Source organism: Bemisia tabaci, chromosome 6, assembly GCF_918797505.1.
Source record: "Bemisia tabaci chromosome 6, PGI_BMITA_v3".
NCBI classification, from domain to species: Eukaryota; Metazoa; Arthropoda; class Insecta; order Hemiptera; family Aleyrodidae; genus Bemisia; species Bemisia tabaci.
The window spans coordinates 24353411-24379397 of NC_092798.1; the positions used below are offsets into that span (position 1 = coordinate 24353411).

At 39.2% G+C, this 25987-nt stretch overlaps 1 protein-coding gene and 1 non-coding gene across 2 annotated transcripts in view; one reads left to right on the forward strand and one right to left on the reverse strand.

Annotated features, from left to right (window-relative positions):
• NfI (Nuclear factor I) overlaps positions 1-25987 on the reverse strand; it is a 285410-nt gene that overhangs the window by 231212 nt on the left and 28211 nt on the right.
• Positions 7551-7642, forward strand: TRNAI-UAU (transfer RNA isoleucine (anticodon UAU)). Its single transcript is given in 2 exon segments — positions 7551-7588; positions 7607-7642. It is a non-coding gene; the product is annotated as a tRNA-Ile (tRNA).

Here is a 25987-nt window from a genome sequence, read left to right on the forward strand (position 1 = left end):
CTTCTGCTCGTCCATAAAAAGGAGGAAGAAAAAGAAGAAGAAAGGACGCTTGTATTTGGTAATAGAGAATTTGTAGGTGTCTGAAATTTTGCGAATTCATGTTTGAAATGATACTGCGAGGAGAACTGAGTGAGAGGATATCCTTGGTTTCGAAATTGATCAATTATTGGAAAAAATATGACAAAATAACCTGATCTGCTAAAATACATGGAAAATAAATGGAAAATGCTGCCAGATGACGTCACAAGGGGGCAAATTTTCTCACTTTTAAATGTTTTTTTCTCCAATTTTCCATGTCCGAAAACAATTATGAAAAATACTGCGAACTCAGCTCATTAAGCACTCTCAGATGAAGCAATACAATTTTTGTGTGCAATATCTCCATTACTTATAACGAAATTTACTTAAATTGCCCATACAAGATGCTTTGAAGTTTCGACAATTTTCTCAATTCAAAGTCGCGAGGAAATCCAAAGCTTCCGACAAAAATAATCAAATTTTGGCTTCTCACGTTTCGTGTGAGAGAGGTTTACTACGTAACGTTTTCGAGACTTTACAGTCAATATCTACAGACATCATAAAATAGGTTATAAGGTCACAAGCAGGAAATTGTCCGAATGAAGAGCACTTCCGATTTCTGGGCAGTCACTTCTCGAGTGGAGATAAATAACAAATGAAGTTATTCTTAGGGTCTCCGAAGTGATTAAACTCGACAAAACAAATCGAAGGGTGGGGAGGGGTGCCAACGACCCGAACAAAATAAATCAGGTGCGACCAGGCATAAGGGCTGCCCTGGAAAAAATCCTGGAGGGTAGAAAAAAAACAAGTGGTAGAATTTATTGAGATATTACATAACAAAAGAGCGCGGCCGCGCATATCTGCCTGTGTGTGCGTTAAAATGAAGTTATTTCGTATTATGATTTGTGGGGGTGTGGGATGGTGTTGCAACCCTGGGCTAAACTGTGGGTGGGAAATGGGAGGGGTCGGATAATGGATGGTGGATCGCGTTGCGTCGCGGCGGAACAGATTCCTCGCGGAAGTCCGGTCGTCGGTCCGGCAAGGAACGGGATGGGGAACGATGACAACGGACCCCCGCGACAAGGACCGTGTACCTTTGACCGCTGAAAGCATCTGTCTTCCTTGTGAATTATCACCATGCGAAAATAGATGCTCGGCCAGAGATAAAAAAGCCCGACGGAGGTGGACAAATGGCTTGAGAGGTCGTTTTGACGAGTCAAAACTGAGAAATATCACCCTTATCAGAAATGGATTACGCCCTTTTTCAGAGGAAAAAGTACGGTTTTGAAAATGATTCTTAAAACGCGAAAATCGATCGCGATTCTGTATTAGCACTCTCGATTCCTTTAATCTACACTGGAAAAAAAAAACACATTGGATCTTGAGTTCAGACTCTTGAAAACATTGACAAGAAAAAGGACTCTTGATTCAATCAGATTTAAGCTTAAATCAAATGGAAATCCGCTCAAATTAAGAGGCTTGGTTCTTGATTTAAGCTTAAATCTGATTGAATCAAGAGTATTTTTTCTTGTCGATGTTTTTAAGAGTCTGGACTCTAGATCGAATGTGTTTTTTTACCAGTGTATGAATCATAGTTTTTTCCAAGAGAATCTATAGGTACATCAAAAAATCAAAGCAAAAAAGTAGCTGATCGCGCAGAGTTTAAGCTGCCAAGCTTTCGATTTCAAAAGGGCAATTTCGAAAAAAAGTATTCTCTAAGTTTCGGAAAATGTCGATGTCGCTACCAATCGAATGGCGCAACATATGGGACCGTCCAGTCCATAAATGAAATTTGGAAATTTTCTCGATTTTTGGACCCCTTTATACCTCCTTTTCAGATCCTCCCTCTCGCCAACCCACCCTCCTTTAACATGGTTTGTCGCGCAATCCTAGACCCTCTCTCTTTAAATATCAAACGTTCTTAATGGACGGCTTCCAAGTTCCAAAAACTGAAATTCACTCTACCTCATGTGCCAAAATTTTGTGTTTCGTCATTTTCACTATGAGGGTTTACGAGATTACTTCCACGATACCCTTCAATTTTATTGTTAAAATGTGACCAAATTTCAGCGTTCCAAGGATTTACCCTGATCTAATGAGGGTTCATTAAAGGAGTTAACATTTCAGTTTATTCAGGGAAGATAATTTCCATTGTGAAGTCTACCTAAAATATAACTATAGATTAAGACAGCAATTTTTTTCTCCCGCAAAGTAGGGAATTTTAGAATAAAGTGTTTTGATGAGACGGAATTCTCGCGGTCTTTGAAAATGCGCACTAGGAAAAAAAAAAAAAAAAAAAAAAAAAAACCGCTTGAAATCTACAGTCCAGACTTCTTGAAAACAATGGCAAGAAAAAATACTCTTAATTCAATCGGATTTAAGCTTAAATCAAGAACTCAGCCTCTGAATTAAGCGGATTACCTTTTGATTCAAGTAAAAATCCGATTGAATCAAGAGTATTTTTCTTGTCGTTGTTTTCAAGAGTCTGGACTCTAGATCCAAGCGGTTTTTTTTCCGGTGCGGATAGCACCCTTCAACGTTGTTCAACCGTGGTCGTTCTGGAGGTCGGTAAATATTGTCCTCCCATCGGAAAAACAATCGGAGAGCAGCGGGGCGACAAAAGGGACTGGTTTTATTAGCGGAACAAGCGTTTTCAGAAAAGACGGCGATTCTGCCAAAAACAAGCAGAAAACGGCGGTCTTGGGGGGGCTAATTGCCGGTCGGCCGGGCAGTGTTCGTGGCAGAGACACCGGGGCCGCTCCGGCCGCCGAGGGACCAATAAGTTATGGTCGCCCGGTCAAGCGGACCTGCTCGCAGCTCGTAATTCATACGCAACTTAATCGCTTTTCTCCACTTCGACTTCCCAGGTCATTAGCATGCTAAATAATTAACTTAGTTTTGCACCCCCCTCCCCGAGCAACCCTCCCGCCGCCCCTCCGTCCTGCGTGGATTTTAAAAATCGGAAAATGAATATTGGATTTATTGGATGCTGGATTTATTCTATGCCCCTTCGACATGTTTATTGTTCTGCCGGGTCCCAGTGTGCGTGCAATGGAGAGCCTACGTTGCCATTGCAAACTCGAATCAGCGGTGCAAAAATCCTGTCTGCAAATTTCAACAAAATTATCATTTTATGTTGAATTATCTTGACACAACCGTGTTTAACTTTCAAAATTATAATTCTTCACGACAACGCCCTTTCCTAATGTTTCCTTCTTCAAGTTTTTGAGCAGATTTAAAAGTCATATTAAAAGTAAAGTAAAGTTGAGTAATTAAGTAAGTAAAGTTAAGTAAGTTAAGTAGTAAGTAAGTCAAAGTAAAAGTATAAGGGAAAAGTAGGAAGTGCAGGAGATCCTATTTACATCGGAAATTTCTACAATTTTTTTTTCTTTCTATGTCCTCCTCACATTGTCTCCCCAATTTGTTTCATAACCTTCGTGCAGCTTTCGACGCCAAACCCTGATGAACAGAATTATATAGCTTCACGATTGGAGACTTACTATTTTAAAGATATTCGTGAATATATAGAGCTGTTTCTGTCGTTGGTGCGAGTTCCCTAAACTGAAGATTTTTTTTTTTTTTTTTTAAATAAAACATTGAGGTTTCAACGGAATAAACAAAAAATAAGTAATGAAATCGAATACATAAATACCTCGACGTTTCGGAACGATATCGACCCCGAAATGTCTCGAGTATTTTCCCCCTTTATTTTGCCTTGGCCTTGATTTTGTTTGGTTCTCTAAAATATAAATTATGTTTTTGTTTATATTATATCGTTTTGAGATTGATGAAAATATCAAGTTGGAAATCTTGAATATCACTGAGGCGGCAACGGTGCTATGTATTTTTCTTGTGCTCCGTGCGATAAATTTTTCTGTTCGCGCGCGCATAAACATCTAGGTGTTTTTTCTGCCGGGGGCCCTCGTGGGACTAAATGCAGAAGAGTTAGTCTGCGGATGTGTCTTCTTGCTCATCGATGGTTTTTCTGCAGGCTCTATGATTATTTACTCTCAAATCTAACGACCCGGTGGATAAATTGGATGACGGCTGTGTTTTATCTACAATGCGAGTGGTTTGCAAACGACTTTCCTATAGGATGTTTATTCCGTTGATGAAACTATGTTGGGCATGAATCAAAAGTTGCGGGTAAGTTCAATTAAAAATTGAAAAAATATAAATATACAAATTGACAAGCTCAAGAGTTTTGATTTTAACTTTCATAAAAAAGAAAAAGGAGATGACTGATGAATTACGCACTTTAATATTGTCTCAAAATATGTTTAAACTTTTAAAAAGGCAAGCTTAATTTAAATGTACTTGACAGTACAACTTTCCACAATTTTGCAGTCCATACGAAGCGAGGATTTCCTTAAAATTTATCTAGCAGTTTAATACTCACGAACAGCTCGAGGAAAGTGAATGAAAATGAATGATTCCGCTTACCTGTAACAGAAAAAATAAACGAATTAGATGTTAAGCCCATTATTTTACTTTTTCAACCACATACATTTTTCAATTGAGTACTTCGTAACTAAACGGCAATCTACTAATATCTAATACAACTAATATCTGAATTGTACAGTAAGCATCATATATTTTAAAAAGTACCTATAATATTGAGATTGAATGGCTGCCCAAACGCAAAAAAGAAAAAAAGGTTTATTTCAATATGTTTTAGCAGCTGAAATGAGTCCTAGCGTATGAGCAGGCTCGGACTGGCCATGAGGCCAATCTGCCATTGGCAGATACGCCCCCTTTCCGCGCCGAAAACGCGCCCCTCCAACAGATAGCAAAATAAGAAGAAGAAAAAATTACGACCGAGACTATGTGGAAAAAATTTCTCAAATGAACGGAAGAGGAGAGAGTAAGGAGTAAGGAAAGGTGCTTTAACGCATGATAGTGGTAAATAGAGGTCCAAGAACTACTTTCTGAAGCAAAAACAATTTTCTGTGAAATTTTCACCTCCTTCTTAACGTACAAGTGCTTCATCGTCCTCCTCCTTCATTCGCTATGTGTAACTCCCTTAGAAGCGATTTTTAGACATACGCTTCCTTTATAGACCTCTTAAGAGACCTTTAAACATATTTCTTCCTTTTCAAAATGACTATTGATTCGGACATACCATAGCATATCTCGGGCAAACTTAAGCTTAATTTATCTCGAAATTCAAAAGTAAGAGACATCTAAAATGTAAACGCGATACAACTATTCGCGCAAGATGGATGTCCACATTGCATATGCAAAATGTAAGACGCGATGCCGTGAGTCGTGAACTCGCAATGCTCTGCTCTAATTTGAGGCAACATTACAAATAAGACAAACGCCAACAAACACAATATGGAAATCAGGCGAGGGAAAGGATGCGCGTTAGCGACGGCGCAGAGCTACAACTATTCGTACTTGATGGACGTCCGTGCTGCATCTGAAAAATTGAAGGCGCGATGACGCGAACCGTGAGCTCTCAATGCTCTGCTTTATGCAGTCAATGAAGCGTCGCTCTGATTCGGAAGAAAAGTTAAAAAAAGGCCTGAAGACATCTCTCCTACCTTCGGCTGTATTACTCACGTAGTGCTTGAAGCACCATTACGAATAAGACAAACGGAAACAAACACAATATGGAAAAAGAGGGAGGGAAAGGATGCGTGTTTACGACGGCGCAGAGATACAACTATTCGTACTTGATGGACGTCCGTGCTGCATCTGAAAAATTGAAGGCGCGATGACGCGAACCGTGAGCTCTCAATGCTGTGCTTTACTTTCAATTTTGCAATTTTTACTCCGTGCGATCAATAAACTTTGAACCTGAAAATAGCATAAACTTGTGCTGATTTGCCAAAATTTTCTGAACCCCTCTCCACGTAGGGAATGCCCTACCAGGAAATATCACATTACGCCCCTTTAACCAGCCGAGGATCTACGCCCTCAGATGCGAGCCAGTCCGACCCTGCGTATGAGATACATTTATACCTAAATGATCCAGGAATGAAAAGAGACATCGTTGATTCGTACTTTACACTTTATGGATTCAATGTGTGGCATATTTTGATGTATCATGATGCACGGTAAAATAATAATGGGAGTTCAAATCGTGGAAAAAGTCGTAAAGGGGAGATTATACATATTCAAAATGTTCTTTCAAGTAGTCGCAAAAATTCGAAGAGTAATGTGGACCGACAAATCTGTGTTGTCAGACAGGGGTCAGAGGGCAAACAGAAGCATGACACGGTCCGTCTCAAAGACTTAGTATTCCTCGTTGATAATTTATCAAAATTTGGGACAGAGCCAATGTTTTTGTTAATTTTTGTTCTAAAATAAATTAAACCCGCTCACGTTTATCTGTGATCAATTCTCCTTGAATCTTATTGAATCAGTTTACGTTCAATGATATTTTTGTGTATTGAGTACCTTTAAATGCTTGGAAGGGAAAAATAAGTTTCTTAGGGGGAAAGACCCATAAAAGAAAGGAAAGAAATAATGGAAAAATGAAGACAAAAATACCTTCGCTTTGCTTGAAACTTGTTTAACCACACGTGGTTAAATCTTGATTATAGACAAAAGAGCTAGCCGTCAGTAAATAGGCAATGATTTCAATAGATAGACGACCTATCCTAAAGGTGTCAAATAGATACTATCGACTTCTCCATTGATAATGCATCATAATAAAAGTAGAGAACATCAAAATCACAATGCTGGGATCTTAAAACCTGAATCAGAGAGCTATGCAAACTCTTCCGATTGTATTAAAATAACAGCTTACCTATACATACGATTCCGAAGTCTGTCAATTATACCCATACGCAGAAAAATTAGGGATTATATGTATTCGATTAAGTTGTATCAGCGTAGAGCAAAACTGATTCGGTAAATGAACACAGAAAGACTATTTTTTTTTTAGTTTAGATTTACAACAAAATGTTTCGGAGCTAATATCTTTTGTTTCATGCAGAATGAAAATTGACGTTGGATAAATAGAAGGAGTGAAAAAAAAATTGGCACCAAATTGTGTTAAATTCTAAAAATCTCATGATATTTTGCGGCTGAATACAGGATATACCGCTAGGAATGCACTACAGCAAGCTTAAATTTTAGGTGCCACTACGAAAAATCCTTGTTAAAATTTACCAAAATAAAAAAATCTTGTTTGAGTGCATTTTATTTTAAAAAAAGCAAGAACAAAAAATGTTTCTCATCTCAGACCTTTCAACACAGTTTTTTCTTTGAAATTGACGACTTTATGAACATTCTTAATAACCAATACTGCTAGAAAGAAAAATATTCTAGTGCATACTCTCAACTGGAACAAAACGGAAGTATTTGTTTTAATAGCTTCGTTTCAAGTTTTCCACGTTATCACTGATAATACGTAATGTTGGAGTATAGTGCGCCAGGCGCCATGAATGAATGCGGGAGACGGGATACCGACCCCCTCCGACCATAGTACGGCGAGACGCAGGACAGGTGGGGGAGGGGGGGATACCCGGCCGCTGCGAGGCACTGGTGAAGAGCCGCGATTTCGTCGCATCGAGCTCGCAGCCCCAGTGGCGCAATCGGTTAGCGCGCGGTACTTATATGACAGTAGTCGTGAGCCATGCCGAGGTTGTGAGTTCGATCCTCACCTGGGGCACGAAAATTTTACTGCACCTGCCACTCGAATTTGACACTCTGAAACACTGCATGTCTACAGGGATTTATTTCACGCTATTCTTTCGATGAACTAATGACATATTAGCGATTTTGTCTAGTTCGGTTTTAACGCAGTTTTCAACTCCGCGTCTCTGCCTGCGGGCTATTTCTGTGTTTAATGACGTTGACGTCCTATGCTAATCGCACCACTTAAAAAATTGAACTGTTACATAATTTATTTGTAAGAAATGAGAATGCCTTCCTTTTGGTTTTTTTAAATCAAATTTTAGCTGAGAAAAAATCTTGCAAAGTGAACTGTATATTTGGACCACATTTTGAAATAAGGAACTACTATTTTTGAATCTCCCACAAAAGCACCAATCTACATATGGAGACACTGTTTGAACGTACACTGAAAAAAAAGTCGCTTTTATCTAGAGTCTAGACTCTTAAAAACATTCACAAGAAAAATACTCTTGATTCAATCGGACTTTTTGCTTGAATCAAAAGGAAATCCGCCTAAATCAAGAGGCTCGGCTCTTCGATTCAAGGAAAAATCGGATTGAATCAAGAATATTTTTTCATGTCTATCACTGGAAAAAACAACACATTGGATCTAGAGTCCGGACTCTTGAAAACATGGACAAGAAAAGGACTCTTGATTCAATCAGATTTAAGCTTACATCAAGAACCAAGCCTCTTAATTTGAGCGGATTTCCTTTTGATTTAAGCTAAAATCTGATTGAATCAAGAGTCATTTTTCTTGTCAATGTTTTCAAGAGTCTGGACTCTAGATCCAATGTGTTGTTTTTTTTTTTTTTGTTTTTTTTCCCCAGTGTGGACTCTGGATCCAAGCGAATTTTTTTTTCAGTGAACGTTCTTTCTGGAGTGAACCACAAATTGTAGTTCCCTGTAGCAAAATGCAGTCCATTTTACGCGCCATTTTAATTAAAACACACGTATCGGATTGCTAAAATCCGCTTTTTGTCTATTGGTCCTTTCTCACATCCACAGTGACGTTATGACTGATCTCGTCTATTACCGCTGCTCGAAAGCGACTTGAAATCCCCCGGCGAAGTCGCGTGGAGATCATGAGCGGCGTTAAAAAAAAAGCTGGATGTATTTTTAGCTTTGACCAACGGCGGCGGCGGTGTTCGTCGGCCGTCGGAACGGGACGTTGGACGTCGGACGTTGGGTCTCGCAGACCATCCGCGTCCGATGTCTTCACTTCCGCACACGGCTGTCAGTCACTCTTGGAACCCCGAAATTTTTCTCGTGTCTTTAACTGGAAACTCCGCGGATATTTGCAATCTAGCTCCGTTACCACGCTACTCCTGTTCTTGCACTGGGAAAAATTCCGGCTGTGGAAGCCGTGCTTACGTGCTATGTAGACATACCGTCCTCGTTCCGAGCTCGAAGACCGAATGTTCCGGGTGTAGCAACCGGAGCAGCCGAAGCTACGACTCCAGCACTCGGAACTATCCGCCTCTGAACCCGGAACAATAGATACAGGGTTATTCAAAAGTCACGCACCACTGACCATAACTTTAGTTATAATGATATCGACTTGTGGTTTAAGACATTTTTCCTCATATCGAGGGGGAAACTTTTTTACGGTACTTTCCAGTTTTTGATCCCCTCGGGGAAAAGGGGGCGGGGGGGGGGGGGGGCTCAAAAATTTCAAATAGCCAACCCTCTCATGGCCAGTGGTGCGTGACTTTTCAATAACCCTGTATATCTATTTAGCACGTAATCTTATGTCGTCGGAGTAGCGTGGAATTATTAATTTTTTCTCCAACTCTGAGCTCCATCAGAACACTTGCACTGCGATAAAATGATTCAGTCTATTTAAAGTACTTTGTTAAAAATATCAGTGTGCAACCCGGGTGGTATCAGACCTTGTCGGAGTAGCGTGGAATTATTATTTTTTTCTCCAGCCCTGAGCTGCAACAGAATACTTTAAATGCAATAAAATGATTCGGTCTATTTAAAGCACTTAATTAAAAATATCATATTGCAGCCCGGGTAGAATCACACCTTGCTTCACTCGGCAGGATGGAATTCCACAGTGTTTGTTTTTAAAAATCAGTAAATTTAGGTGGTTGTATTAGAGAACAAGAAATAAATCAAATTATTGGAGGAAAAATGGATGTATAAATCCGCTCTTTTTTATGAAGAGAAAAAGACATCCATTGATTTAGAACGCTATCCTGACAAAACACTCTGATTGTTTTTAAAGGCAGGTCCCTTTGAATGAATAACGTCTGAAAAAGCGGTCATACTCACAAACAAGTCTCCTATGAAGCACAACATTTCGGGTGAATCCCTCCTCCGTTACGCATGTGTACTCGCCTAATGACATGAGCCTCTTATCCGACCCTCTTGCTCACCACTGCACTAATCCTACCTATCTTCGATTTCTACCCCGAGATTAATTGATCTCAAATGCTTACTCATCTCCACCAACTAATCTATTTTGAGCCCACTTTCGAAAGATTTACCCTTCGAACCCAGTCTTGGTTTGAATCGTACTTTCAAACCCTCTCTGATGGCATTGACTGCTAATTTGGACTTGGAAGAAAACAAACGACTAGAAATTATTACAATCTACTAGTTAGGAAGCCCTTTTTAGTCCTTTTCCGAAAGAAATTTATGTCATATTTAATTTTAAGAGTTAGGAAAATAAATAGAGAATTTGCAGATAACTGAATTTTTTCAGCGCAAGAATATCCTTGGTTTCCAAATGAGAAATTATTGAAGGAGATACGACAAAATAGCCTAATCTAAGAAAACACATGTGTTTAAACGGGATATCGACGGTGAAACTACCAAACCACGTATCTCGGTTTGCGACGTCGCAGACTTCCTGTCATACTTTATTTTTTAAATGAAAAACTACTTAACATCCAGTCTTGAAAATTTCTGTGGTTTTTCCTCTTTGTGCGGAGAAAATTCCGTGAAAATTTCAAGGAATGATATTGATTTGGTCTACTTCAAAAAAATAAAATGTGAGCGTAGATTTTTAAACACCGCAAACGAGATACGTGGTTTGGTAGTTTCACCGTCGATATGCCGCCAGATGATGTCACAAGACTGTGCATTTTCTCACTTTTAAATCTGTTTAATACAATTTCCCACATGAGAAACAATTTAAGAAAAATGTTGAGAACTCACTAACAATTTTCAAATGAAGCAATAACATTTTTTCGTGCAAATTCTGCATTGGCATCGAATTCTTAAAATCTCTTACTTCATGAAATATGGCGTGCAGTCTGGCAAGAACGGGGGAGGTCTGTAGATTGGCCGTGTTGGCGCGGCTGTGCAGCTTTGACGGTGATCGGGGGTGACGCGGGCATATGCGAGCATCTACCCAGAAAGGTATCGCCGTAGCCGCGCAAAGACCCGTGCCCCCGTATTCCCGTATCCCCATATCCCGCGTCCCGCCCGTCGTATATTATAACCAGACGGACACAGACCCCGTCTTATGACAGACTAGCGCACACTGGACCGTATAATCATCTGCTTCTGGACATCCTTTCAACGAGGTCATCCTAGGAAGAACCGTTGGAAAAGCGAACTTCCACACATTAAAATAGTCGGTTACACTATGAAAACTGTTTTTATTATTATTTTAGTTTTTTTTTTTTTTTTTTTTTTTACTAGATGTTGGTGTTTACAAAGGTCGATGGACCCAGGTCAGTCTAGGAAAGCTGAGTGTGACATCCATTGGAAAACGGTGGCGAGAGCTGTCTGCGTTGCCAAAATATTCCCTAAAACGATTTGCTTACCCAGGATGTCTAAAACAGGTTGGCCAAAAAACAGTACTTTTACAGCACCTTTTCAGTATATTCTCGAGAAATTCAGTACCTCCTCAACAGAAAAATGCAGTGTTTTTTCATTACCTCCTATTGACGAAATTCGAAAAATTTCAAAAAATTGAACTTCTTGCTCAAATTGCGACAAAAATTACAAAAAAATGAAAAAAATGCCGGACCTTCTCGCGGAATTTCCGCACTTTTTCAGTACTTCCGGACCGCCCTTGAAATCTCAGCACTAAATTTCTGGACTTTCCGGAAATTGCAGACTTGTAGATACCCTGCTTGCCCAAATCTTCTTGTTTCCCCGGTGTGATTTCATACTTCTTATGCATATCGGGGAGATTTGGGGGTACTATCCGACGGAGCAGTGCAAATCGGAGAAACGTTTGAAAAATAGTGAAACGGCAAATCGGGGGAATTAGTCGCCAGATCGGGAAATTCTAAAGAACGCCCTGTCACTAGACTGATCTATGTCTATCGACCTTGGGTGTTCACTTGGTCCTTGAGGATGAATAAATCAATTTTGTTCTTTGATCCGAAGCATGAGGAAGGAAGTGAGAAAGAAACCACGAATTTTATCACCGATTTTCCTTAAAAAATTCCCTATGGGCTCGGCGATGCTCGTCCCAGGGCATCCAATTTAGAAAAAAGACTGTGCAATTGTAAATATTTTTAGTCGATAAAAGCTAATTACTAATTAATGCTATAACAATGTATCATATTTCTGTATAAAGAAGTCGATATGTAATAAAATAAAAAATAAAAAAATAAAAAAAAATTCCTTAAATACATCAGGAAACCTCAAAATCTCCATTGCCGCAAGACGGATACACTCTCGTCAGAACCGCGGAATTGGGACGTTTGCCGGTGCGATCTGGCACAGAACCGACAAGCGTCAAGTCCGTTGACCTTGCGCGGCCTTGATGGTGGATGCGAATGCGAAATGCGAATGATGCACGATGCACGCAAATCGCAAAAATATAAACACGCGCCGCGCCCCCGCACGTCGTGTCCGCCCACCCACCTTCCGAGTTTCGAGGATTCCGCCAAAATTCGGGAATCAAATGGTCTTATTTCTGCCAAACGGAACTACGCGCATTGAGACATGAGCCCTGAGACACTTAAGAATATATGCATAACAGGGCTCACGCCATAACGCACATAGTTCCGTTTGGCAGAAATACGTCCAAATGAGATTAAGGCTAAGCTAGCGTATACAGACAAAAAATCAAATTTACATAATAACAAAAATGGTAGTGGAAACTAACGAACAGTGGTGTCCCGTATGAGCTCTTGATCAATCGTTGCCAGAATCAATAAAATAGTGTTACTTTTAACATCAAGGGATACATACATAAAGTCGCGATTATAGCGCCGCCTCGCGCTCTGCGACGCCCAATCGCCATTGCCCCCTATCCTCCCAGAGATCATCAGGCAATTGGCACCTTCTGATCTCCTCCTCCACCCCTTGTCGCCAACCTTTCACAGGACGTCCACGCCGTCGCCTTCCGGGAGGAACCCAATCGAAGACCTGCTTGGGCAACCGATCATCTGCCATCCTTCGCACATGTCCATACCAGACCAACTGCTTGGACCTGATATCGTGCACGATGTCCTTTTCCACACCCATTATCTCGCGTACCCTTTCATTGCGGATACGCTCTCTTCTCGATATCCCAGCAGACCTTCGCCAAAAGTCCATCTCGGTTGCCCTAAGCATGTCTTCAGTTCTTTTCTTAAGTTGCCAGACCTCACTCCCGTAAGTTACGATACTCTTCACGATGACGTTGTAAATTTTCCTTTTGGTCTCCTTGGAGATACTCTGGTCCCAGAGAACCCCATTTAGCATCGCGATAGCTTTCCTGCCTTGCACATTCCGATCTTTAATGGCCCGATCCAAATTTCCGTCCTTAGTTAACCAAACTCCGAGATATTTATACTCTTCACAGTCCAGGATCTTCCGGCCATCCTCCAGTTCAATGCTTTGCTGATCACCACCGATAACCAACTTCTCCGTCTTAACCACATTTACTTCCATTCCCCACTTTCGGTATACTTCCACTAGCTTCCGCGTCATGTAATTCGCATCTTCTTCGTCCTGAGCTATTACCACCTGATCATCAGCAAAGCACAGAGTATAAAGGGTGCCATCTTCACGTAGCGGGACGCCCATTCCCGAACAGCATCTTTTCCATTCCTTTAAAACTTCTTCCAGGTACACTTTAAATAAGGTTGGCGACAAACAACACCCTTGTTTCAGTCCTTTAGTAATTAAAAACCCCAACGATAACTCCCCATGCGATTTAACCCTAGAGAAAGCCCCACCATAAAATTCCTTAATAGCACTAATTAGTCCCCCACTAAAACCCCTTTTGTTCAAGGCTTCCCAAAGTTTCATCAATGGCACACTATCGTAAGCTTTCTGGAGATCCACAAACACTAGATGTAATTCCTGGCCAACTCCCTTCTTTTTCTCTATGACGTGGATGATGGTAAATAAGTGATCAATCGTTGACCGACCGGCTCTGAAACCTGCTTGCTCTTCCGCTTCATGTTCTTTCCACTCCTCTTCAATTTTTGCTTTCAAGATTTTTCCATACACTTTGCTCAGGGTACCTGCAAGGGTACCATCAAGTGATAATATTACTAAAGTGGGAGTAAAATTACCATCGTGATGGCAACATCATTTTTTTAAATTTTTCAACAGTGTTTTATTAAGGGAATATGCATATGTTGACAAACCGAATGTAGAGCTAATCCGAAAGAAACTTCATTTAAAACAAAATACTGACGCTTTAATGACACGCCGGAAAGGATGCAGAATTGCTGAGTGTATATCATCGGCTAAAGGAACATTATCATTTTACGGTAAAAATACCTTTATTTTTAGTTATTCCTTCTGGTTAGGAGTTAGTATGGAACACCAATTTGGTAGTTGGTATATGCGATGCGTATTTAAAAGCTGCTTTCACAGTGCTCGCTGGTGCTATTTTTATTTTTTTTTTTTTTTAATTTTTTTTTTGTTTAGTTCTAATATTTCATGGCCCAGAGAGTTCAGTTGAGAGTTTCAAGGGGAGAGGAAAAAATTATTAAAAATCTACAAATGCGATAAATCTGTAACGCCGGTGCAGTGCATCAAATAAATCTAGGTTCCGGAACACATTCAAGTGAACTGTAAAATTTAATTTGTTTGAGCTCGTAAACCCTTACACACAGTTGCCATTCCACGGTGCAGCACGGAAAGTTCCCTCATGTGATCTTGGGAAATGCTAAGCCCTTAATAGAGAAACTGGTAACGGCGGTAATACCCTCGGAGTTCGCATATTCTTGCGCAAATCCAAGTTAGCGCATGGTTTCAACTAACCTCAACTTACACAGCGCTGCAACGTTTTGGGTAAAAAACGGCGATTCCCTCCTATCCATAAGGCAAAAGCTGAAGATTGCACTTTCCCTCGACAATGACACCAGTGTCCGCCAGCGTGCCACTTCTTCCACGCACCATAAATTCACCCGGCAGCACCCCGACAGAAATTTAGTGCCTCTTAAACCCAACACCACGATATTACTATTCATTTGGTGACCGTCCGCGCAACAAAGCCTTATACGTTCAATTTTTTCGAGCAAGTTGCCATGTTTTTGTTTCAAAAAGTCTACCAAAATGGTACGCGAATACAATAAAAGAGTGGACATTTGGATTTTGTCCCTGCTGCAAATCCAAATGTTGCGGGCTTTAGAGGGGGATGACCAAGGACAAAACCAGTATAGTTATTAGAGACAGAAGAGAGTCTTTTTCATATCTCTGACTCTGACGAGATGAACTACACTTCATTTTGCAATTAGGAACTACAATTTCTGACTCATTTTTTAAAGCATTGCATTAGGAAATTGATGGCACATACGTTGTCTCCAAGGTGAGCTGCATGGAAATCATATTTCCTAATTGGAAAATGTAGTTCAATTGTCGTCCATTATTTTAAACACACATCGATGAGACTGTGTAGATGAAATTTTTGATGCGCATGGATTGCGGAGAGCCAGAATTCAAACTTTGGCTAAAGTTTGTTATTCTGACGATCTCACATCGGCGCACCATGACGGTATGCTTATGAGTTCACTGCGTAGCTCAACTCCTGCAACTATGATACCAGCGCGTGCGATGTGCCTCGGGTGTCTTTTGGTCCGGTTCACATTGTACCTTCCCGTTTTGGAACGTTGGAAATGTAATACGTCAAGCTAGTCCAGCTCTCACGTTGTCGTGATTCCACGGGATTTTTGCAAATGCAAAAGAAATTCCCAGGCGTGAATAAAATTCAATTTGGAGAGGCCATCCATGTATATTCGATGGGTTTGCTTTACTTTTTCCATAAAGGACGACGAAGTAATCTCCATGGCAGACCGGACCAGGGTAGTTCCTGCTGGGATGAAAATGCGCTCATACAAATTTATTCTCATAGAGGTCAATATGTAAACAAAATTGTTCGATATTCCAGAAATACTGAACCGTGGTATGAGCGAATGTATTTTTCTTCTCAGAAATAACATTGGCCAAAACAATTTTCGACGGTGAATTTTTCAGTATTTCATACGATAGAGGGTAAACTGTTTGTAGCAAAATTTTTCACTGGTGGGCTTAAGTGAGTTTTACATTTAAAAAAAAAATTGAGCGTCAAAGATGGCCGACTGAATTTTTGAACGAATTTTTCATGAAACTGAATCTGTTGAACTCTCCTTCTTAAACTGCAGTACTTTCGATCTGTTTTGGAATTTTTGCGCATTTCTTTCACCGATATCGCAAAATCACTGTTATATGAAATTAATGTACCAGCAATTCAAATATGAAATTATTTGGCGCTAAGATCTCTTTTGCCGTGAATTTTTTATGGATATTTTCTTTTATGCATGATAAATGCTCGTTTAGAGCATCGATGTTCGATCAAAAACTATCAACACTCTCACATTTCTAGGTCTAAGAGACTGGTCAGAGGACATTTCTTAACCGCGCACAAGGAAAATCATGCTTGATTTGAATTTTTCAAGCCAGAAGTTGAAAGTCAGTTTAAGCATGACCTATATGAACACGCTAATAAAAACCTGATCTACATGAGAAAACTCATTCACTGAGATTGTTAACAATGTCATTTATTAATCCTTCGGATTTCTCATCCTTACGTATTCGCTTTGTGAACTATTCATTCCGTTCGTTGAAAGCTACGGGAGAAGTTCACTCACCCGATACATTCTCTCTATATTAGTTGGACGATTAGAAAATTTTCCAGTTTCATGCTGTCTCTTCCGTAGCTGGTGAGAGTTACAAGTAAGTTAAAAGTCAGATTCAATTCAAATGGTTTAAATAGCAAACGCCGAAGACTGAAAACCTTTCAAAGGAAAAAGAAGAAGAAAATCGCGGAGTCATGACGGGGTCAAGCCTTCATGTGAGATGCATGAACTACATTGTTGACAAAACATATGAATTTTGATTTGAGGTTTAAGAATGAATGTAAAAAGATTTAATCAACATTTTCTCATTCTCTTCTATAGTAATAATTTAACTTGCATAAAACTGTAACATAATCACCAATATGTGTAAGAAAAGAATAGTAACCTTTCCCTGGGGATGGTTTCAAGGTAATAAATCAGGTAGTTATTTTTCTGGAACTTCCTGACCATCCTTCAAAATATTTAAAAACAGGACCAAAAGGTTTTGAAAATGCATCGTAACTCTAACGGAAATACGGAAGGCTTTTAAGTTCTCATAGTTGTGTGAACAACAAATGAGAACGTTGTTTTGAGCAAAAGCATTGCACCTAAAGAGAGTTTACAAGAGGGAATACTGGCAACTTATCAACAAAAATCAAAGAAAGAAAAAAAACAAAAAAAAAAAACACGAAAATTGGCGCAACAGTTTTCCCAATGAGAACATGGGTCTACAGAAATGAAGAATTAACTGAGATAATGTTGATTTATCGAACAGCGACAACACTGGAAAAATAAAGACATACTGCGGAGGATTAAGAGAGAGAAATGTGAATTAAGAGAGGCGTCTGAATGTTTAACAATTTATAGCCGTGTTTAGTATTACAAAAATGTCCCATTCTCAGCGGAGGTTCGTGTATTGCAAGTTTTCGACTTATCGCAAATAATACGGGAAAGCACAAAGACGTTGAAAAATCATATATTGATTTTATCCCTGGTACATCACAATACGCTAATTTTTGAAGCAACCTTATTGCAATTTTATTACGTACATAACTCTAAATAATTAATCATAAATAAAACCACACCATCAAGAGAAAAAAATGAAGCTGACCTCGATTGACTTGATTCAATGGTGTCTCATGTTCTAAGTGATAGATTATACTCGATGAGAGGAAAATTCGGACATAGTTCATAATTTTCATTTTTTTAAAATATATTCTACAATTATATTCTATGATTCAATATTAAAAATGTTGATGTTGGAACCCAGATATTCAGGCGCAAACTGATTTATATGCATTATTTTCTTGATGGTATTCTACAAAAAGAAATGTTTCAAACATTTATCGAACTGGCTAATCGATAACAGCAGTTGGATGTATTCGTGAACACGTTTTAAAATTTGAATTTCTGTTTTTAACGGAAGAAACAGTGAACCCATCTAAGGAATATCGATGCATTTCGACAAAAAACGAAGAAAACCCGGAATCCTCACGAAGGGTCAATGCATTTCGGGGTGAATATTGAATCATTTCACTCGTGTTCGCCTTCGCGTGGGTGCAAACGCAACCCGCAGTACACATTCCTGGAATAAATCATTTGTGTCAAGAGTGAGGATGCAACAATGTATACAAGAGCTTTTCTATGCTCTTTTTTATCTTATGGGATTAAATGACGGTTGAAGGTTATTCAAAAGTTTGGCGATACAAATGTAAAATCACCAATACTCTTAATTTTTAGATATTTTTGGAGGTAAAGGATTTCTTCGTATTGAAAAACACATTTTTGGTGAAATTTGTTTTTCCAATTCAAAGGAAATTTTCCTCAAATCAAAGAAAACTTCATTTTGATTTTCAATGGCATGTTTTTTTACCATATTTTTACTGTAATTAATTTTTGATTATTATATTAAAACTATATTGACTGCTGAGAATAAAGAATACCCGATCAATCATCCTCCACTAGGTTTATTTTTGAACTTTCTCTCGTGGTTAAGTTCCGTAAAATTATAATGAGCGCCGGAATGGGCCATGTGATACTGCGGTTTGAACTTCTATTCCTTTTTATTTTTCATTTTTTATTTTTTAATAATTTAACATATGGGCCACCAAGGGGACTCACGACGATTTTTGCCCCTACCTTGTATCCGTTGCTCAATTTTACATTTTTAAACGTGAAGCGGCCGGGAAAAACAAATGATAATGACAAGACGCCAAGGTCACTCGTGAGTTCGCCCACGACCATTCCCTTTTTTCTTCGCTCTGCATTGCCACATCATACAAAAAAAACACACACTTACACATGATTTAATAGCTTGACTACGCTTGTTTTAATACTTTTTTATTGATACATTTTTAACTTTGGGTACGCGTATTATATTCACAACCACGGGTGAATTCAGGTAGGTAGGTAGGGAGTATAGATTGCAGATTTTTTTGATCATCTCATCGGACTTTCGTACAATTATACAGACCTATTCATTTAAAGAAGGAAATTCAAAACCTGGTAAGCGCCACTATACTACTGTGCTAAGGAACGCCGTATGTGCCACCAAATGTTCCCCAAATTCCTTCGACAAATTACGAATTTCCAGGAAAACTGAGGAATGTTTATCCTCTGATTTCTCATCAGAGGATAAATTCATCTAAAAAGTCTGAAAATTTTCAACAAGTTCTGAAAATGTGGCAACATTCGAATGTTCATACGGCGTTTTTCCCTAGCATCGCAGACTAGTTAATTCTAAGATATTGCAACAGTTACTCTCATTTTGCAAAAATCTATCTAAAATGAATTGTCCGTGGAAAGAGGACACTATCAGGTTTTTCCTACGGCAAGAAAAACCGCGCACCATCCTATCAACATCCGACGGCACTTACCACGTTTTGAATTTAAACGCTTCATTTCGTCGCTTGGCTGACATAAGCGCGTAACTATATATTGAGATGAGCCCGGTAAAGCATTGAATAGTATGGAGGATAGGGTTCATTGCAGAGTGTAGTTACGCCTTTATGTCAGGGAGGCGACGATTTATTGTATCTTTTGTGTGCAACAGACCCTTTCGAGATTTGCTACGGCAATTTGGCAACTTTGCGATGGCTCAGCCTGTTTTCCTGTAAAACCGAGTACAAACACTGTAAGCATGTTTTTTTCCGCTGGAAGGCGATCTATCGTCCGTCAACATATAGCTCGGATCGGACTGTGGATTTTTCGCCCCACCCTGCGATTACCAATACAACCGTCGTCGCACACAGGATCGAGTAAACAGAAGAAGTCGGACAAAATCTGAATACATTGAGAGCTTATAGTTTCGTAAAAAAACACAAAAAAGTTTAAGAGTGGTTCCATTGGTTTTGTCGTAAAATTTCCTCTCAGAAACAACCCTTGAAATTGAATTTGTGACAAAATACACACCAAGCTTTGAAAAGCCATAAATTTATGTCCGACCTTTTTATTAGTTCGTTCCATTGTGCGTCGTTGCCGCATCCACACTACTACACACAAACCACACTAAGAATTTCCTAGTTGATAAATCCCCAAACGAGAATTCATGTTGAATCAACCAGAAAACTCCTATTTAGATTAGTTATTTAAAAATCACTTTAAATCAATAGAGTAGTGATTGATGATCGGATCTCTTCGAAGAGTGGGTCACGGGCTGTTAATGTTACATAATCAACACTTTGAATGGTATTCACTCCTTTCCTTCTGAAAGTGTCTCAAAAGAGGTTTCAACGATTGATTAATTGAAGCCGGTGAAAATGAGAGCAAGTTTGTACCCTTTTAAGCGCTCAGCCGATAGGCAGCGCTTTTTGATTTCGACTTGCCTCTAGAATACTAGTATACTAGTGCTAATTCGTTTAAATGGCGCACCAGCTCATCGATGTGCAGGCTTTTTGGGGGGGGGGGGGGTCCATTTTTAAAATAAATAAAGCTGTGAAAACTGTATTTTATGCTTTTAACGTAATGCGCAGGTAGTTTCGATCGTTTGTCTATAAGAAAATTTCTTAGCGGTAGAGTAATTCTTATCGAAATTGATCGTTGAACTCAAATGAAGCCTAAAAAAAACGCGCCTGATGAGCTCAACGGTGAGCTCATTTTCGGGAAACAAAAATACGCGTTTACGGTTTCCTTGGTAACCTTTGTTTGCTATCAGCTGATGTTCTATTTCCATTACCCAGCAAAGTCGACGGAGTTTATACTTCCTTTCTTCACTAAATACATTGACTAACACCTGAGCGCTTTTCTAATACGACAGTATTAGAACTTTCCCGCTTGTTTTTTAATTCTAACTAATTGTCTGTGAACTCCCTTATCTCTTCTTTATCAACTAATACAGCATGAACGGTGAAAATGATTATGAAAAATTGAATGACGCCATCATGAATATGTACTGATCAAAGTAAATCTTTCCTTCTAAATTTACTGCGAAAAAAAATTACGATCAGGTTTATGAACATAATACAACCGTTATGTCATTATGTGCTGCAAATCGGGATACTTTTTTGGCCCTCATATAACACAAGTTAACTCATAAAGTTCGAGAATAATTTCAATTGAACAGCATTAATCATGTTATTTTATAAAGTTACTTAAATGTTCAGTTTCCTATTTTCGGTCGAATTTAAGCAATGCGTGTTTTTTTTTTTTTTTTTTTTTTTTTTTTTAAGGTTTTCTCTTCGATCTCTATATCGCCGCAAGATCGCGATGAGACCAGAAGCGGTTGTCACGCTGGGGATATACAAAAAAGAAACCAATCGGTCTTGAATGAAATCGAAATTATTTTTGATACTTTCGGTCTCTACCAAAAAAAAAAAAAAAAAAAAAAAAAAAGGAAAGAAAAAAAGAAGACCAGGAGAGACGAGCAGAGGAAAGTTCCAGACATTGAATATTCAAAACCGATACGAATGAACTGGTTGGCTGAATTGTCATGATGTGCACCGCATTAGCTGCGATTACATGTTGAAAAAAATTATCTTGGTTCAAAGTGGCAGCGACGGCCGCTAAAGTGGTCTAAATTTCCGATTCGACAGGTCTTAGTGTCAGGCGTGTGGTAGTCACCGCGATATTGTCTTATTTCACAGAGAATTGGTCCTTTTCAGTTGTAAATAAATAATGCCCTAATTATTTGATTGATCATAACTTAGTGCGACCATAAATTATGAAAATTCTCATTTCTTTTTGTACATTAATTGATATTGAGGATGATTCCAAAACTCCGTCTTTAAAAGCGCTCACGGAGATAAATAATGATATTAAATATCGTAAAACTGCGGTATTAATATTAAAATGCAGTGAAATTGCATCCATACTGTCATCAAAGAATAGACTGATTTGAACTGCATTTTGCAATTTGGACCTATAAATCCCGGCCCGGTTTAAAAACAACATACGTGCCATTAGTTTCCCTATGCACATAAGTGTTTTTTCAGATGAGCCAGAATTTATAAAATGTATTAAAATTAAAATTTATTAATATTTATATATTTTTATTTTTTTTATTTAAATTGCAAAATGCAGTCCATTTGGTAGTTGAGTCATAAATGAGCGTGGTGAAACTATCGATACAATAACAGTTAATTTTTTCTTAGTGGAACCATCGAATGAATCGAATATCGAATGACGTGGTCACTGAATCAGTCTATTTCACCCATTAAAAAGTACGGTAGCGGTGGAAGAAAGGATGAAGCCGTCACTTCGCGCGAATAACCATCTCCTCTCCCTCTTTTTTGTGCTACTTTACGACTTGCTTGAGGCGATCATTTCAATTAGAGTCTTTTTATGTTCTGATTTTTATTGACTTCCTCATGAGCTGGCCCTTATTCTAAGTTAAACTGATAGGATTTAAGAACAATGTTTTGAAAAATTAATGAATCATTACTTGGTACACTGACCTAGATTTTTGTCGAATGTAGTGATGTTATTTTACAATTTCCTGGCCAAAAACCTCGTGCTTAAATATATTTTAGTTCATATCCTGTGGGGTACCTCCAAGCGGTCCGGTATACGGATCCCGGATCCGTTATAGACGCGAGTCCAGCAATTTGGCAACACCAGCTTTCCTATAAGAAACACTGTTGAATAATCGATTCTTGTCGAAACATCTGGCCCCTCCAAGAATCGATGCATTTCTGTAGGTTTGAATGAAGAAAAAACAATGCTGACAATTTGCTGGACCCACCGATCACGACCTATAAGTAGTCGCCGTTCTCCACGCGACACCACAGGGAAGCGTAAATGGGGTGCTTTTTGATTGTTGGTGCTTCCTCTGTACTGGCAAGGTCAAGATGGAAATTCGTCTCAGATGCCACGAATTTTAATCCCCCTCCCCCGAACAAAAAAAATGATGTCGAGAGGTTTCACGGTGAAAATTTTGCCCTAGCTTATATGTATTCTCTTTAGGAACCGGGTTAAAATTGAAATTTTCACTTTTTTCAAACAAGATTTCTTTTTGCATCCAAGGAAAATTTCTCAGAGGGAAACCGCCACATCCGGCGTGCTACCAGCACGAAACGCGCACTGACGCCTACAAACCTAAAGGGCTACTTCACGCATTGCGCAATGCTTGAAGTATCCCCTTAGGTTTGTAGGCGTAAGTGCGCGTTTCGAGCTGGCAGCACGCCACGCCGCAGCATGCCATAAACTTGCCCACGAATTAAAAGTCGGGGTGTTAAAATGTAGGCAATTTGACATCAAATTCGAAATTAGCTACTCAAGAAACATCGGTAACGAACCTTTCGTGATCTTTCAGTCATTATCCGACTCATTCCTTCCTAATCTTGAGTTTTGAACCATTGTGCATCGCGTTGATTTTCATCTTGCATTTACAAAAACTCTACAAAACGCGTCCATTTCAGCGTTACGTTACGCAACCCTGAAGCTGAGCACTACTCCACCCCCTGTAACGCATCCGCACCTCACTGAAGAAAAATTCTCGGCGTTTTTACCAAGGTCCGTTGGTACCTTTACCATCTCACTTTTTTTTACCAATTATTGGTAATTTTTCCAAGACAGATTGGTAAGCTTACCTAAAAACCGGTATTTTTACTGTTTTTTTCAGGTAAGAATACCACTTTTATTGGTAATCAATTCCCGGTAACTTTGCCATTTTATCTCGGTAATTCTACCACAGTCGATAAAAAATATTGGCGTTTTTACCAAGGTCCAGTAAAATTACCGAGAAAGTTCAATAATTTTACCGAGATTCTCGGTAAAATTACCAATTCCATAAATGGCAATTTTGCCAAGAAAAAACTGGGATCAAATAGAACCCTGAATTCTTGGTAATTTTACCCTTTTCTTGGTAAATACACCAAGATTTTTTTTCAGTGCTCAGGCTCAGGCGACCCTCCCCTATAGAACGCTGTGTAGACACGCTCGCTCGATCTGGATACGTATAACACTTTAAAGCGTTACGTCATTTATAAGCGGCCCATTTACGTCGTTTTTACAAAAAAAAAGTCTTAATTTTAATAAGCGTTTTAAGCGGTCAGAAATAAGCCTGAGAAGCGAGCAACGCATGAGATACGCTGAAAAAAAAATCTCGGTGTATTTACTAAGAAAACGGTAAAATTACCAAGAATTCAGGGTTCTATTATTTTGACCCCAGTTTTTTCTTGGTAAAATTACCATTTATGGGATTGGTTAAATCTCGGTAAAATTATTGAACTTTTTCGGTAATTTTACTGGACCACGGTAAAAACGCCAATATTTTTTATCGACTGTGGTAGAATTACCGAGATAAAATGGCAAAGTTACCGGGAATTTATTACCAACAAAAGTGGTATTCTTACCTGAAAAAAAAAGAAAACAGTTAAAAATACCGGTTTTTAGGTAAGCTTACTAGTCTGTCTTCGTAAAATTACCAATAATTGGTAAAAAAAGTGAGATGGTAAAGGTACCAACGGACCTTGGTAAAAACGCCGAGAATTTTTTTTTCAGTGCAGGCGACCCTCCCCTGCAGAACGCTGTGTAGACACGCTCGCTCGATCTGGATACGTACAACACTCTAAAGCGTTACGTCATTTATACGCGGCCCATTTACGTCGTTTTTACAAAAAATGTCTTAATTTGTATAAGCGTTTTAAGCGGTCAGAAATAAGCCTAAGAGGCGAGTAACGCAGGAGATAAAGACCACGAGAGGGTTGCGCGAGGAAAGGGAGCTTCGACGGCCGAGAGCAGAGGTTGTGAACACGATGAGGGCAGTGGCGTGGCGTGCTTTGCGATATATCGATCGATACGCCACTCAAACCTATGAAAAAAGATCGATTATCAGGGTGTTCGCAGCGAACACCTTAGTAATCGATTCTTTACCATAGCTTCAAATGGCGAGATATCGATAATCGATCATTCACGCCACGCCACTGGATGAGGGTGGCCACCGAAGAGAGGAATATCCCCTCGAAAGACTTTATTTCGCGGTGTACTTAACAAATCTACTGGTGCCCTTTGCACCTCGAGCAGACAACTCCATCTTCCCCGGCCCCCGGTTTCGGTCCTCTGTTTTTATCCAACGGCTCGGATTCCTCGCGAACATTTTTATTGAGTTTCCCTTTTTTACTTAACAAGTGATTCCGGTTCTATATTGCCTCGCCGCTGAATTATATTCTTCACCTCATTGAGCCTTTACCCACTTTTCCGGTCCGTCCTTTTTCGGCTGCTATCCCCTTTCTATCTGATAAAGCTTCCCTTTCGAAAGGGTAAAAGTGACCCGCCTCAGCAGTTACGATTATGGATACGCGACTTTTTGTTTACCCGTGTAAATGTTTTAAAAAGTAAATAAAAGGAGAAAAATAAAATTACGTTCCCTCGAACATTTCACATGACGCTAGACAATATCGTCGTTCTAAGACTGTCCTGGCGTACAAAACCAGTAGGTACCTTGCGTTATTCTTATTTGTCTCCATGTTCAAGTTTAGAAGGAATTTAAAATCGAAGGGCTACTTACAATTTTGTCTGTCATGTGATAAAAAAAATTGGGTGGATTGTGTTGAAATTTTACTCACCTGAAACAAAAGAAAGAAAAAAACATGAAAAATTATGACTTTTGACTTTTTTTCTTTTTTGGATAACGATACTTTAATTGCAAGTGGTGAGAAGTTAACAAATCTGCACAGACGAAACATACGTAACGTCACAAATGTGATTAAAATAAAGACGTGAAAAAGCTTATTTACACTTCACCGAATTTCGATTTCTGTTTTTTGGGGGAAAAAATTGACTTTTCTTTCAAATATGGAGCAAAACTAAGTAGACTTAGGACTCAAATTATCTGCTCACATTACAGGCAATGTGACGGCACCTTAAAAGCTTGGGTGGAAAACGGAACTGTGTTG